A 10,314-nucleotide genomic window follows, 5' to 3' on the forward strand; every position below is an offset into this window, starting at 1 on the left:
GTTTTTTTTTTTGTTATGTTATAATATAATATATAAAATATAGGTAGATATCTACAACTTTAATAAAAAATATTATCTGATTTTTTGGAGAAGAGAAAAGGAATGCAAGTTTTAATTTATTTTTTTTTGAAAATTTGTGAGAGAGATTAGGAGGGAGAGATTATGAAATATTTTGGTTATTAAATAAATAAATCAGTCAATAATTTTTTTAATTTATTTTTTAAATTAAAAATAAATAAATCAGTCAATAGTTTTTTTTAATCTATTTTGTAAATTAAAAATCAATAATTTTGAAAAATTGATTAATTTGTCCCATTAACCGATTTAAAATTGTGATAGATATACATAAAAAAAATACATAATTATATTATTAAATTATAATTTAAATTTAGATGTTATATCTTTTTGAGATCTATAGCTAAATTCTTATTTTTTTTTAAAAAAAAAAAAATTGTGTGTAACTATAGTGTATGTGAGAAATTGAAAAGGGTGTTGCAAAAATTATGAGAGAAGTCAAAAGGGATTGTGGGCTGGGAGAAGTCAATAAATGCTGAGTTTTTTTTTAAATCAAAAAATTAAAAAATTAGGATTAAGAGATTGGAGCTCCCACAGGCCTTGGGGTTAAAAACCCCATTTTGCTTAATATATAGTATAGATTAGCAAATCACACGTGTTATGCACAGATTGTGTTTATAATTATCTATATATGTAAATTGTGATTTTTAAATGTCTTTTTTTTTAAATGCCTTCTTTTTTTCCTTTTTTATATTATATTAAAATTTAATATTTTGATAATAATTATATATGTTAGACTTTTCAAGGAATTAAATGTCCTTTTTTTTATTATATTATATTAAAGTTTAATATTTTGATAATAATCATATGTGTTGAACTTTTCAAGAATTTTGTTTATACTTGTTCTTAATGCATTAAAGTGTTATTATGAGAGATAATAATCATATGTGTTGGGACTTTTTAAGAAATTCATATGTATTGGATTTCAAAGAATTTTTTTTATGCTTGTTCTTAATGAATTAAAGTGTTATTATGAGGGTAAGACTTGGGAGTTGGGAGAAGTTAATAAATGCTAAGGTTTTTTTTTAAATAAAAAAATCAGAAAATTTAGATTGGGAGATTGGAGCTCCCACAAAGCTTGGGGTTAAAAAACCCCCTTTTGCTTAATATATAGTATAAATTATCTATATATATGAAATGCGATTTTTAAATTTTTTTTTTAAATGTCTTCTTTTTTTCTTTTTTTATATTATATTAAAGTTTAATATTTTGATAATAATCATATGTGTTGGACTTTTCAAAGAATTAAATGTTTTCTTTTTTTTATTATATTATATTAAAGTTTAATATTTTGGATAATAATCATACTAGCCTATCACACGTGCTATATACGGAATAATTATAGATATTTATATTTATTTTAATTTTTTTTAATATATAAATTATGTTTTTTAAGATTTTTTATAAAAATAATTTAACAATTTTATCACTAATCATAGTGTACAGGAGAAATTAAAAAGGCTACTGCAGTAACTATGCACGGACTGTATTTATAATTATTTGTATGAAAGGATTTTAAATGCTAATCAGAGATTTTGACCAAATCAATAAATACAAGCATGTGGATTGAAAAAAGTTAATAAATGTTGATCAGGGAGTTTTGACAAAATCAATAAATGCTGAGATTTTTTTTTTAAATCAAAAATTTTTTAAATTAAGATTGATAGATTGGAGCTCCCACAAGACTTGGGATTTAGAAACTCCCTTTTCCTTAATATATTTACTAGCATATCACCCGTGCTATGCACGGGATTAAATTTAAAAAAAAAAAACCATTCATAGTTATGTCAAACATATTTTTAAATTGTTAGCATAAAATATATGTAATTTTAAAAGAAAATATTGATATTGCATAATTAAGGTAATAAAAATAAGAATTTATTACATTTGTTTGAAATTTACTGAATAAGTAAAACAAAAAAATAACTAAAATCTAAATTGTTGTGAGCTTTCCATCAACATTCCTGCATTGTTAACATTATAGTTAGTATTATAATTAATGAACAAGACATATATTATGTATTTATAAAATGTTATAAAGTAAAAACGTTATACTTAAATGTTTTTTTTTTTTTTTTTACTTTATAAAAGGTATAGACATTCTTCAGACTAATCTATATTTAAAATAAAGGTTACGCACTGTCACGACCCCAAACCGCCCCTAGTAGTTTGGTGCCGTGATGGCCAGTAATCCGTAATTACCGAAGGCCAACTTTCAAAAGTTAACAAGATCAGAGTATAAATAACGGGGCTCTCAAATGCGGAAGAAATAAATCAACAATCAAGTGGTCCATAAGAGCAGTGCATAGATCCAATGTAATGGCATACATCTTTACAACTTTACAGACTTGAATACAACCAAGCAAAATACGTATTACATCTTGATCAAAAGGCTTCTCGAGCCGACATATACAAAAATACAGTGAATACAAGCCAAGAAGCATAATTTTCAAGATTTGCCGACGTAAATGAAAATGACATTGCCGACGTGAATGCAAAATAACGCCGACAATATCATGGATCCAAAACAAGCTTTCAAAACACATTCTAGGCGTCGCCGACGTCCTGCTCATCACCTACATATATATAGAGAGGGTGAGCTTGAATACTCAGTGAATGGTACTAGAAATAAAGGTTTTGCATGAATATAGCCGAGATCCTTATAGAACAAAACACGTCAAACCTTTATCAAACAAGGGATGAACCGTATTCCTCTATCAAGTCTTACAAATCTCAAGGGATGCTTACTGACATCGGCAAAACACATCAAGCTTATCAAACAAGGGATGAACCGTATTCATCTGTCAAGTCTTACAAATCTCAAGGGATGCTTACTGACATCGGCAAAACACATCAAGCTTATCAAACAAGGGATGAACCGTATTCATCTATCAAGTCTTACAAATCTCAAGGGATGCTTACTGACATCGGCAAAACACATCAAGCTTATCAAAACAAGAAAGTCCACGCGGTAAACCGTCAGTGGCAAACAAGGACTGTACGATCCGTAATCGTTTAGCCAAAGGTACTGCGAAAGTTTATAGTCCTCCAGCACAAGGGACTTGTGTTACTTAAGCCCGTAGCTCATTTTAACACGATGATCTGGTGTTACTTAGGCCCGTAGCCTGATTTAACATTATGGAACTTGTGTTACTTAGGCCCGTAGACCGATTTAACATTATGGAACTTGTGTTACTTAGGCCCGTAGCCCGATTTAACATTTATAGTCTTTCCAAGAAAGGGCCGTATCCTTTTATACTTAGTGCTGCGAAAGTTTAGAGTCCTCCAGCACAAGGGACTTTTCAAGGATGACATCTAAACAAGCTTATACTTGATACATCAAAACAGGGCTATTCATTCATGCTTAGCAAATACTTTCGTCAAAACAAAACAAAGCAAGATTTATCAAAACGAGTGTAACATAGCTTTATCAAAAATACCACTCACCTAGTTCTTCAAGTGCAGGCTCAAAGCAAGGATCAAGGTCCTACAATCACATGGCAATCACATTCTCAAAACGAGCTTTATATACACATGCGAATGATCTCGACATTCTTACCAGATCCAAGTCAAACAAAGCAAAACATGCTGGGAGTCTAAACACTGCTCCCGTCCCATGAAAACACACTGGGTACCAACCAGGTCCTTGCCGAGGTCCCACACCTCCTTGCTGAGGTGTGGTCCCGAGGGCTTCATCAAAACAAAGCCGGGAAAACCTGGGTTTCCCTTTGAAGAATATGAAGAACATGATCATTTGGAAGATGGGTGCAAGTTCACAACTTGTTACAAAAATTTGAGTTTTCATGCCATGAGTTCAAAACATGGACCTGGGTACCCATTCAAGAAGGTCATGCAAGAACAAACATAAAAACATGGTTTTGGTTCCAACTTTCGGATCAAAACGAGACTTTTCTTCAAAACACATGAACACTATCTTTTTCTTCCGAAACCAACTTCAAATCGATGCATGACATGCAAAACAGATCCGATCATGCAATGCAGCTAGATGATCAATAACAACAATCAAAGTAGATCATGATTCTTACCTCAAGGCTCAAATCCAACGGTTCAATCTTCGAAGATCAAGCTTGGAAGGTCTATTCTCACTCAAGAACTTCTCCTCCTCCTCTCTAGAGCTTCTCTCTCTAAAGGCAAAGATTTGAGACAAAATGATTTGTCTCTAGGTCTGCCGGCTGTCTTAACAATCAGCTCGGACACGTGGCGCTATCGGGTTGGCTCAACTCAAAAAGGTGATTGATAGATAAGACAAGTCTCTGACAAGGCGTACGCAGCAAGCTGGGTAAGACACATCGGCAAGTAATGACATTAGCTCAAATCAAGGATCCGGCAACAGGTTAACAAAGACATCGGCTAGGGAGGACGACACTTGACTAAGCAGTGCCACACCTTGGCCGGAGTGTGCCACATCTCGGCCTAGGCCATACCTGCCTGCGGACAATGTTCACTAATGTGCAAAACATCTCGGCAATAATGCCCGAGGTGAAGATGGTATCGACCAAGCGGTTCCACAACATTCAAAGTACAAAGGCTCAGAGTGGATCAAATCTCAAGATGACCTCGGCTACACGCCGAGCAAAGAACAAAATCATGCAAGCAATACTTAGCCAAAACAAGGCAAGGCAAAACTAGCGAAATAACATATCAAGACAAGATCATGCATGAATGTATGCAAGTATGACAAGAGTAAGGTGAGGGTTGCTACAGTCTACCCCCCTTAAAGAAGTTTGGTCCCCAAACTTAAATTACCTTGTTCCAGGAACAATTCTGGATGTCAAGTTCTCATCTCTTTTTCCATTTCCCAAGTGGCATCCTTGCCGTGATGCTCTTTCCATTCTATCTTTACCATTGGTATCAACTTGTTTCTTAACCGCCTCACTTGTCTGTCAATAATTCTCGTCGGCTTCTCCTCGTAGCCCAAATCCTCATTAACCGTAATCCCAGAATGATCAATTATATGTAGTGGATCTCGGAGGTACTTCCTCCACATTGAAACATGAAACACATTGTGGACTTGGCTTAAACCTGGCGGCAAAGCAAGTTTGTAGGCAACGGGGTTAATTCTCTCAAGAATTTCAAACGGTCCAATATACCGAGGTGCTAATTTACCCTTCTTTCCAAATCTGGAAACTCCTTTCATTGGTGAAACTTTCAGGAATACATGGTCCCCGACTTCGAATTCTAACTCATTCCTTCTCTGGTCGGCGTAGCTCTTTTGTCGGCTCTGGGCAGTTTTAATCCTCTGTTGGATAAGTTTAATCTTCTCTGTTGTTACTTGAATCAATTCGGGACAAAACAGAGCTCTGTCTCCAACTTCGGTCCAACATATCGGCGACCTACACTTTCTTCCGTACAAGGCTTCGTATGGCACCATGCCAATGCTGGCTTGATAACTGTTGTTGTAAGTGAATTCCACTAAGGGCAAGTGCGTTCCCCAACTTCCTAGGAAGTCCAGTACGCAAAGTCTAAGCATATCTTCAAGTGTCTGAATTGTCCTTTCTGTCTGCCCATCCGTCTGGGGATGAAATGCTGTATTAAATCTCAGCTCGGCTCCGAAAGCCCTCTGTAAACTCTGCCAAAATCTAGAAACAAATTTAGGGTCTCGGTCTGACACAATTGACATCGGCACTCCATGAAGTCTGACAATCTCGTTCACATATAACGAGGCAAGTTGATCGGCGTTGAAGGTAGTCTTAACAGGTAAAAAGTGTACTGACTTAGTTAATCTATCAATAACAACCCAAATCGAATCCATACCTCTCGGTGTCTTCGGTAGACCAGTCACGAAATCCATGGAGATGTGTTCCCATTTCCACTCAGGAATCGGCAAAGGTTGAAGAAGTCCTGCCGGTCTTTGATGTTCTGCTTTCACTTGTTGACAACGTAAACACTGGGACACGAATTCGGCTATCTCTCTTTTCATGTTTGGCCACCAGAAGGTCTGCTTCACATCTTGATACATTTTGGTGTTCCCTGGATGAACAGCAAACTTAGAACCGTGAGCTTCCTGCAAAATTTTCCTTTTCAACTCTGGGATGTCGGCCATACATAACCTTCCTTCAAACTTAAGCACTTGATTCTCGATGGTATAACCTGATCTCGGCTTTGTAACAATCTCCTCGGCTACTTTCTTGAAGAATTTATCCTCCATCTGTCTTGTCTTTACCTCATCAACAATAGTCGGCTCTACTGCTATCATGGTCAAACACGCCAAATTTCCATCTGACTTTCTGCTCAGAGCGTCGGCTACACTGTTAGCTTTACCAGGGTGATATTGAATTTGCATATCATAGTCTTTCAACAACTCAAGCCACCTTCTCTGTCTCAAATTCAATTCCTTCTGAGTGAACAGGTACTTTAAACTCTTATGATCTGTAAACACCTGACAAGAGGCTCCATACAAATAATGACACCAAATCTTCAAAGCAAATACCACGGCCGCTAATTCTAAATCATGGGTAGGATAGTTCTTCTCGTGGGGTTTCAACTGGCGAGATGCATAGGCTATAACCTTACCCCCTTGCATTGACACACAACCCAAACCCTTATGCGATGCATCACTATAGACATGAAACTCTTCATTACCTGATGGAAGTACGAGTACTGGTGCTGTAACTAACCTCGACTTCAGTTCCTAGAAGGCTGACTCCCGATCTTTAGTCCATTCATACAATGTTCCCTTCTTAGTCAGTTGCGTCAATGGAATTGCAATCTTTGAGAAATCTTTCACAAACTTTCTGTAATAACCTGCCAAACCCAAAAAACTACGAATCTCGGATACATTAGTCGGCCTCGGCCAATTAACCACGGCTTCAATTTTGCTAGGATCCACCGAAATACCCTCTTTACTAATCACATGACCCAAGAACGAGATAGTAGAAAGCCAAAATTCACACTTGTTAAACTTGGCATACAATTTCCGTTTTCTCAAAATCTGTAAGGCAAGTCTCAAATGATTTTCATGTTCAGTTTTACTCTTGGAATAGATTAGTATATCATCAATGAAGACAACTACAAACTCATCTAAATATGGCTTGAAGACTCTGTTCATTAAATCCATAAATGCAGCAGGGGCATTGGTCACTCCAAAAGGCATTACTAAAAACTCGTAGTGGCCATATCTTGTCCGAAAAGTAGTCTTCTCAACATCTTCGGCTTTAACTTTAAGCTGATGGTAACCAGACCTAAGGTCGATCTTGGAAAAGACTCGTGCTCCTTGTAATTGGCCAAGCAGATCATCAATTCTAGGTAATGGGTACTTGTTCTTGATAGTGACTTTATTAAGTTCTCTATAATCGATGCAAAGACGGAGTGTGCCATCCTTCTTCTTAACAAATAAAACGGGTGCTCCCCATGGTGAAGTGCTCGGCCTAATAAATCCCTTATCCAACAATTCTTGTAATTGCAGTTTCAATTCTCTAAGTTCAGCTGGGGCCATCCTATAAGGTGTTTTGGAGATCGGCTGCGTTCCCGACACGATGTCAACAGTAAACTCTATTTCTCTATCGGTTAAGTGGCCAGGAAATTCGTTTGGGAAGACGTCGGAAAATTCACTAACGACTGGGATGTCGGCTAAATTAACATTTCCATCCTGATCACTCAGTATACTACACAGGTAGCCTCGGCACCCCTTCTGAATTAATTTACAGGCCTTAATGGACGAAATCAAGTAAGGTGGGGGCACTATCCCTTTACCTTGGAAAATAACCTCGGCTAGGTTTGAGGGTCTCAATGTGACACTTTTCGAAACACAATTAATAGATGCATGATTTGCGACTAACCAATCCATTCCCTATATAACATCAAAATGAATCATATCCAGAGGCATTAAATCTACTAACAGTTCGACATTCTCAATCACAACAACACACGCTCTATAAATGGACACAACAATCATAGGTCTCCCAGATGGAGTAGACACAGATAATACGAAATCAAGGGGCTCTAGTTCTCTATTAATTTTCTCGGCAAACTTAGTAGATATAAACGAATAAGTAGAACCCGAATCAATCAACACATAGGCATCTTGGGAGCAAATTAGAAGTATACCTGACACCACTGCCTCAGCATTCTGAGTGTCTCCTGGTACCAACGCAAATACTCTGCCCTGTCTCATCTGTCCTTTCCCAGCATTTCCCTTCTGAGCGGAGTTCGAGGTATCTTCACCTTTCTTGTTGTTATCAGCCTTCGTCTTGGGGCAATCTCTCACAAAATGACCCATCTCGCCACATTCATAACAAGCTCCAGACGTCCGTCGACAGACCCCGAAATGCGGCTTCCCACAATCCGAACACATCGGTTTAGTAGTACCCTCCTGTCTTAGGTTACCAATACTGCCCATGTTCGTTCTCTTCTTGGTGCCCAGCTGTCCTCGGCGGTTGTCATAGTTCTGCCTTTTTCACTGATTCTCTCCCGAGCTCTGGTATCGATTCAGGTTAGCTTCGGCCTGAATAGCCTTGTTCAACACTTCGGTATAAGTCGGCATATTGTGTAAATTTACTCGATCTTGAATCGGTCCACGAAGCCCACACTCGAACTTCCTGGCCTTCATGTATTCATCGTTGGCCATGTGAGGTACAAACCTCGCCAATTCAGTAAAAGCGCGGTCGTATTCCACCACTGTTCAGTTGCCTTGCGTCAAAGTATGAAATTCGGTAGCCTTGCGGTTTCGAACGCTTACTGGAAAGTGCTTGTTGTAGAACAACTCTAAGAATCAGGTCCAGGTCAGATCTGGATTGCTTCCTCGAACCATCATCCACCATCTGCGAGCGTCATTATCTAAGGTGAATGCTGCCAACGTCACCTTCTGAGCGTCGGTGCTAGGAAAGATCTCGAAAAACTTTTCCATTTCCAAAACCCACGCCTCTGCCTTCATCGGCTCTATACCCCCAGAGAATCTCGGTGGTTTCATTTTCTTGAATTCCCTGATCAAAGCTATCTTGCCATCCCCATATAAGGCTGGCTGCGGAGGAACTTGCGGCACTGGAGGAGGTGGAGGCGGAACTACATTTCGGCCATTGGTTTGCTCGGCCTGGGTCGACGTGGCACTAGCGTACTGCTGTCTGGTTTTCCTCAACTCGCGGGCCAAACCTTCAACTAGTCTTTCCAGTCTATCCATTCTGTCTTCGGGCTGATCTCGACCAATCAGAGGTCTACCTCTCCTCATAATGCTATGAGCATGCAAAGTATGACTTTAAGGCAATCAAGCAAATAACCACGTAGGCAAGTAACACATAGGTATGTCAAGACAATGCACACGTTGTTCGAGTAGCAAGCACTATGATGCAATCCTAACATCTTTCTAAGGGAAATCCTAAGCTCTTTAGGACTCAAGTGTGTGAATAACGTAATTGAGGAACTTGTGCTCTGATACTATTCTGTCACGACCCCAAACCGCCCCTAGTAGTTTGGTGCCATGATGGCCAGTAATCCGTAATTACCGAAGGCCAACTTTCAAAAGTTAACAAGATCAGAGTATAAATAACGGGGCTCTCAAATGCGGAAGAAATAAATCAACAATCAAGTGGTCCATAAGAACAGTGCATAGATCCAATGTAATGGCATACATCTTTACAACTTTACAGACTTGAATACAACCAAGCAAAATACGTATTACATCTTGATCAAAAGGCTTCTCGAGCCGATATATACAAAAATACAGTGAATACAAGCCAAGAAGCATAATTTTCAAGATTTGCCGACGTAAATGAAAATGACATTGCCGACGTGAATGCAAAATAACACCGACAATATCATGGATCCAAAACAAGCTTTCAAAACACATTCTAGGCGTCGCCGACGTCCTGCTCATCACCTACATATATATAGAGTGGGTGAGCTTGAATACTCAGTGAATGGTACTAGAAATAAAGGTTTTGCATGAATATAGCCGAGATCCTTATAGAACAAAACACGTCAAACCTTTATCAAACAAGGGATGAACCGTATTCATCTATCAAGTCTTACAAATCTCAAGGGATGCTTACTGACATCGGCAAAACACATCAAGCTTATCAAACAAGGGATGAACCGTATTCATCTGTCAAGTCTTACAAATCTCAAGGGATGCTTACTGACATCGGCAAAGCACATCAAGCTTATCAAACAAGGGATGAACCGTATTCATCTATCAAGTCTTACAAATCTCAAGGGATGCTTACTGACATCGGCAAAACACATCAAGCTTATCAAACAAGGGATGAACCGTATTCATCTGTCAAG

This window comes from Camellia sinensis, chromosome 5 (assembly GCF_055761805.1).
Source record: "Camellia sinensis isolate YWXY chromosome 5, ASM5576180v1, whole genome shotgun sequence".
Classification (NCBI taxonomy): domain Eukaryota; kingdom Viridiplantae; phylum Streptophyta; class Magnoliopsida; order Ericales; family Theaceae; genus Camellia; species Camellia sinensis.